Below are 6426 nucleotides of genomic sequence, written 5' to 3'. Positions count from 1 at the left end.
CTAACAAAATGCATTATTTGTTCCCAGCCACAATTCCTTTTTCTTTTTCTTTTTTTGATTTTTGGTCACTTGAACTTGTGAGTTTCCACATTAAGCACCATTATTCTTATACACATATACTTCTTTTACTTTTTCCCATTCAGTTCTAGAATTAAAATTCTCAGAATCCTGGGAGGCTGAGGCAGGAAGACTGCCAGGAGTTCCAGTCCAGCCTGAACTGTCTAGTGAGACCCTGTTGCAAAAAAAAAAAAAAAAAAAAAAAAAAAGAAAGAAAGAAAAGAAAGAAAGAAAGAAAAAATCAAGACCAATAAAAAAAATTCAAAGAATCTATGAAAATTGAAGGGTACTTATTTGGCTTTTTTAAAACTTTGAAAAGGTTTTTTGTTTTTTTGTTTTTGTTTTTTTTTGGCGGTTCAGGCTACCTGAAGGGCAGGACTAGCTGGGGATCAAACTACGGTATCCTGCTCCTGTCTTTGCATGAGCAGGCACTTAAACTACTGAGCTAAGGGCAGGGCCCCCTCAAAACTTTGATTAGTAATCTATTTTGATCTCTTCTTTCTAGCCTATTTCTAGTTATATAGGAGAATGTATCTCATTTGTGAAACAAGTATTCTAATCTTGTCTGGGTAAAAAGAGTAGGGAAAAAAGGCAATTTTATATCTTGTAAATTAATCAATTTTAATCAAATTGTATTCATTAAATTTTGGGGAGATTACCATCTAGAACAAGTTAATGTGAACATTTGAGTCTCTTTGTAATTATCATACATGGTTTTATTCTGCCTTCCCCATTGATTAGGTATTTTCCCATAGTACACTATAGTATGGGTGTACTATAATGCTTTTTTTTCACGCTCCTTTTTTGGTAGCTATTTAATAGTTGGTGTATGGGCAGCTTTTCTGTACTTGGGTACATTGTTTCCAATTTTTCATTTTAATCTTTCATGTATTTGATACAGGGTCTTGCTACACAGCACTGACTCATAATGATCCTCCTGTCTCACCCTCCCCAGTGCTGGGATTACAGGTGTGCACCATTATGCCCAGCTTTAGTGGTCGGCATGGCATGTGGTACTGGGGTATCTAACTTGGGTCTTTGTGCCTGGCAGGCAGGTGCGTAAACCCTTGAGCTATCTCCCCGGCCCCAAGTTTTTTCTTTTAATGAATAATCTTTCATTTGACTTTTTTTTAATGCATTTAGTATAGGGCCTATAGAGTCTCACTGAATAGCGATTCTCCTGTTTTCAGCCTCTTAAGGCCGAGATTATACCTGGAGACTGCCACCATGCGCAGTCTCAATCACCAATTGCTGTCTTAGTGTGCTCCAGGGGCAGGGCCAGCACAGCAAGCTAGGCATATTAGGTGCTTTAGTCTGCTGAGCTATCAGGTTGGCCCTCATTTGACTTTTAAAAAATAAAGTTAGCGTACCAGTTTCCTAAAGGGATCATAAATTGAATTTTGATAGATTGTTTTAGGAAACATTATTTTTTGGAATAAACACATGAAAGTGATACAAGGTCATTGTTTTCCTAATTCCAACAAAATGACCTAAAGACTTAAATTGCCACAGATCTTCTTGGTGGTATTCTTGAATTAGCACCACTCCTGTCTCAGCCCCCAGAGTGCTAGGATTACAGGTGGGCACCTCCATGGCTGGCTGGCCACAAGTACTTTGATATACTTAAACATTGTTTTGTTAATGCATTTTAGCTGGATATGAGTTTTTAAGGAGTTAGCTGGAAAGTTTAAAGGAGTGTGAATGGTTTTTAGTGAAAATATGGTTTTTGATACTGTTACTGTGCACACTGAGACCCCTCTAATATGCATGTCTGTGTTTGGAGGATCAGCTTTGGGTCTGACTTGTCAAGGGTAATGAGCAACTCTTGTTGCATATAGGCCAGGTGACTTAGGGCAACAGAAGACTTACGATTCTCCTGTTACAGCCTTCTCAGTGCTGTGACTATAGGAATACACTACCATGGCTGGTCTTGGTGCTGGCTTGGCATGCCAAGGGTGGGACCAGCATACAGGGTAATGAACCTGGGTCCTTGCACTTGCCTAGGCTGGCGCTTAGACGGCTGAGTTATCTCCTTGGCCCCCACAATTGTTAATCTTTAGGTAGGAGGACCAAATTGGGTATTTGCACCAACATGCAAGTCAGTGTCTTCAATAAATTGTTTGCGATTGGATATAAGAATTTCAGCCAGGAGTAGTGGGACATGCCTGTAATCTGGGAGGCTCAGACAGGAGGCTTGCAAGTTGCAGTGCAACCAAGGTAATTTAGCAAGACCCTGACACAAGGACAAAAGATTCCCTTATGATGGTGCATTCCTTAACGCTGGACATGTACAAGAAGAATGAATTTCTGTTGGCAAAATTTTTGTGATATTCTTTAGTGCTATTTTGTCTGTTTATTGGACAGTTCACGTATTTTAACATATGTGCTACCCAAGGAAGCATGTGGATAATTTATATACGCCAGATATTGGGAATATAATAGTGAACAGTCAAGCAAAGAATCTGCTATCATGGGTTTGCATTAGACAGATGTAGGAAAATAAGCACAGACTGTGGTAAGTAGGAAAAGAGTTGTGTGGAGAATGGTAGGAAGAGTTACAGGCAGGGATTCCACCTTACGATAAGCAGGAGCCCTAGCTCACTTCAGATGTGTGTGTCTACCTACTTGTTGGTGGGAGACTCCCCAATTAATTTAAAATTGAACTCATCTTTTTATCTAAAACCTTCTTCACAAACTCTTGATTTCCCTGTAAGCAGCTTAACTCTTGTTAAACCAAAAATTTTTGATTCATCATGGATACTTCCCACTTTCTCACTATCCATCAGTACTTCAGTGTTAAATCCCTCCAGGTGTAGGCCGATGGGGTGGCACTGTCAATCGAACCTGTGGGGCTGAGGCTGGAGGATCATTGTGAGTTCCAGGCCACCCTGGAATACATAGGACACTGTCTCAAAAAAACAAAATAAATAATCCCTCCTTGTGTCGTCTTCATTGCTTTTCAGTTAGTTACCTTAGCATGGGGACCAGTTTCTTCATGGAATCCTGGAGGTTCTGCATAATCTGACTCCTGGCTTCTTCACCTCCTCAATTCATGTCACACCGGGGTCCATTATCAGGTGGTAGTGCCCTTAGCTGCCCAGTGAAGATAATGTTGGTAATTACGTCCTAAGGACGTTTGACTGGATTCATGCATGTAAAATACATTAATTTTATTGAGTAAATGCTCAATAAGTATTAGTTGTATGGTAATTGTTTCTACTTTTCATCTTATTCTGTTAGCCATATTACAGTTCTTGCAGTTTATCATATACACTGTACTTTTTCTTCCTGAAATATTTATATCTTGCTTTAAAAATTTTATTTCACCCTCTTCTAGTTAATTTTTGTTCATGTTTTAAATGTTGCAGTATTTGGCTATAGTCATATAATAAGAACTATAGTACTTAAATTGTTTTTGCACCTATAGTGAAATTTTATGAATTATTTCCTTAAGTTTTAATATAATCAGCTCATGTAAATATTAAATTTATGTGGAAGTATCTCTGAGCTGGTTCAAGCCATTTGTACTCTCCTACTCTTATTATTCTAAGTTGTGCCTGTAAGGGGAAATCTGGGAAAGGAGATAACACAGATAATGGTAGAATTTTCCATTACCCAGAACAACTGCAGATTCTATATTTAACACATATTGAACAATAGTGGCATATTGAGAACTTGCAGAATGGAGAGTGAAAGATAGAATACATGAAGGATAGGTTAAAACTTGTAAGAAAAATATGGGTCTTCAAAAATTTAAGCAAAAATGTGTCAGACTATTTTGGGGGAGTTGGTATATGTATATGACACATCTTTTATTGATCCATTTCCCCCCCCACCTCTCCCAATAACCACTCAACATTTTGATACATTGATGTTTTCATGATGTACCATCAGTACTATTTTGAGTATAGAATCTTGAAAAGGTATTCTGTAACAAATTTGAACTATGAATTAAAACAGTGCTTTTGTATTTGTAAAATAGTCCAGATTATATATTTGTTATATAACGTATTGTGGACTGATTTTAAAATCCCGTTAGAGAAAAAAATAGCTATTATTCAAACCAGTCAGGGTTTAAACCAGATTAAAACCTTCAGATGAAAACAAAAAATGCAGCCAGGTACAGTGGCATATGCCAATAATCCCACCACTTTAGAAGGCAGAGGCAGGAGGGCCAAAGTTAAACCAGCTTGGGCAATTTAGTAAGATCCTGCCCCAAAACAAAATTTAGAGGAACTGGGGATGTAGCTAGATGGTAGAGTGCCCCTGGGTTCCATTCCCAGCAATTCCTAGCCCCCCCTAAAAAGGCACTATTGCATTATTGACTCTTTGGTAACTAGTAGAGCTAATGAGAGAAATGAAGCTGTTAAAAAGACAGCGAGGGGGCCGGGGAGATGGCCCAGTAGAATAAGCCCTTGCCTAGCAAGCGCAAGGGCCTAAATTCAATCGGGGGGGGGGGGGGGGCAGCTGAGGAATTGGGCTTGGCGGTGTTTGCCTGTAAACCCAGCACTTGGAGGTTGAGACAGGAGGCTCACTGTGATTTTGAGACCAGCCTGGGAGCTACAAAAGTGAGCACGAGGCCAGCCCGAACTGCACAGGAGACCCTGTCTTAAACCCCCGCTGAGCTAGCAGTCAGGAATTGTGGGTACTACCTCAGGCCCTGCGACTCACTCAAGGCCTCATTGTGCATTTTGGCCCTCTCGGTTCCTTTGGACTTTTGTATCATGATCTGCAAATGAGAGGACTGGAGCTCAAAGGACACTTACAGCCAAAATAAATTGGCCAGTCTGGGATCAACTTTTTATGCTAATGAATTCACAAAGCAGAAACGTTGAATAACTGGGAGAGCTTGCCATCCTTATTTGTAACCAGGGCAGATACAATGTGTTTCCTGTTCTTTCCACAAGTAGGCATGGGGTGGGGGGCAGGGACAGGATGTCCTTCCCTCACTATCCTCTCTCTCTCTCTCTTTTTTCTCTGCCATCATGTCTGATGTCCCAAAAGCTTATCTAACAAAAGGACTACAAATATTTGGTTTAGATGACAAAGAGTCATTCGCAAACACCTTGGGACTAGGACTGTACCTCAAGATGCAGAACGCTTAGCTAGCAAGTCTGAGACAGTTGAGTCTGCGCTGTGTGTGTGTGTGCGTGTGTTGTGTTGTGGGGGTGCCTTTGCAGTATCCCACTAAACCAGTGGCAAAAACCGGGAAAAGGACAAGCGAAAAAGGTACATAGATATCCAAGAGAACCTGGAGCAGAAAGGGACTATTTTTTTTTTTTTTTTCCATTTACTGTAGCTTTTGGACCCTGTTGAAACTTTGCAAGTTTCTTTTTATTTATTTATTTATTTTTTGGCGGAACCGGGGATTGAACTCAGGCCTCTGAACTTGCCTGGCAAGCGCTTATTCTGCTGAGCTATTTTTCCCCGGCCCCAAATACTGCAAGTTCATTTTATTTTTTTATTTTTTATTTATTTATGTATTTATTTTTTGCGGAACCGGGGATTGAACTCAGGCCTTTGTGCTTGCCAGTGAAGCGCTTATTCCACTGAGCCATCTCCCCGGTCCCCGCAAGTTTCTTTTTAATGACAGGAAGTGTCATCTATATACACGCAGCGCAGGATATAACTGACAGTGAAAGTATTAGTTTAGTACAAACTGCCCGGGAATGATAGGAGAAATGAGATGTTCCCCTCCAAAACAAAACCTACAGAGCATGTTACTCGACATCCGAAACTTACAGAATGGCTGGCTGTAAGGTAAAGCGATCATAGCTGTTTCCAGATAGCTGTCCACAAACTACAATTTGGGAGAAGCTCTGAAAAGTTGCTGTGTTGACTCTTACGCGAGAGATGATCGGAGCGCCTTACAAATGAGAGCTCATCAGGCAGACGTGAACCCTTGGGTAAAAAAGATAAAGGCAGGCGCGAGAGAGACGCAAAACCGGCAGAGCAGAGGGGTGTCTGAGAGCACAGAAATTGCAAAGTGAGGGCCAACTGGAGAATCCGGGTTTGGTAGCTGACCCGAAACTAGTTGGCCTCTTCAACAAAACGATCAGGCATGTCTAAAAAACTTTACAATTCGAGCGGCTGGCGTCTTGGCGTGCTAACTTCCGTGTGTTCGCGCGCAACAAGGCGCGCAGCCTGAGAACTTCCGCGTGCGAACCGCCGCGGGCCCCTCCTCCTCGCTCCGCCCGCCCGAGAAATCCGCGGCTCCCGCCCCACCCGGCTAGGGCGGCGGGCTGGGGGCGGGGCCGAGCCGAGCGGAGCCCGGCGCAGCCCCACAGGCCCCGCCCCGCGCCTACATTTCCCAGCAAGCCTCGGGCGGCCGCGCGCCGCAGTTGACCCACTTCCCGGCCCGTCACGGGC

This window comes from Octodon degus, unplaced genomic scaffold (assembly GCF_000260255.1).
Source record: "Octodon degus isolate 3935 unplaced genomic scaffold, OctDeg1.0 scaffold00020, whole genome shotgun sequence".
Taxonomy (NCBI): Eukaryota; Metazoa; Chordata; class Mammalia; order Rodentia; family Octodontidae; genus Octodon; species Octodon degus.
This window is presented reverse-complemented; position numbering follows the sequence as displayed.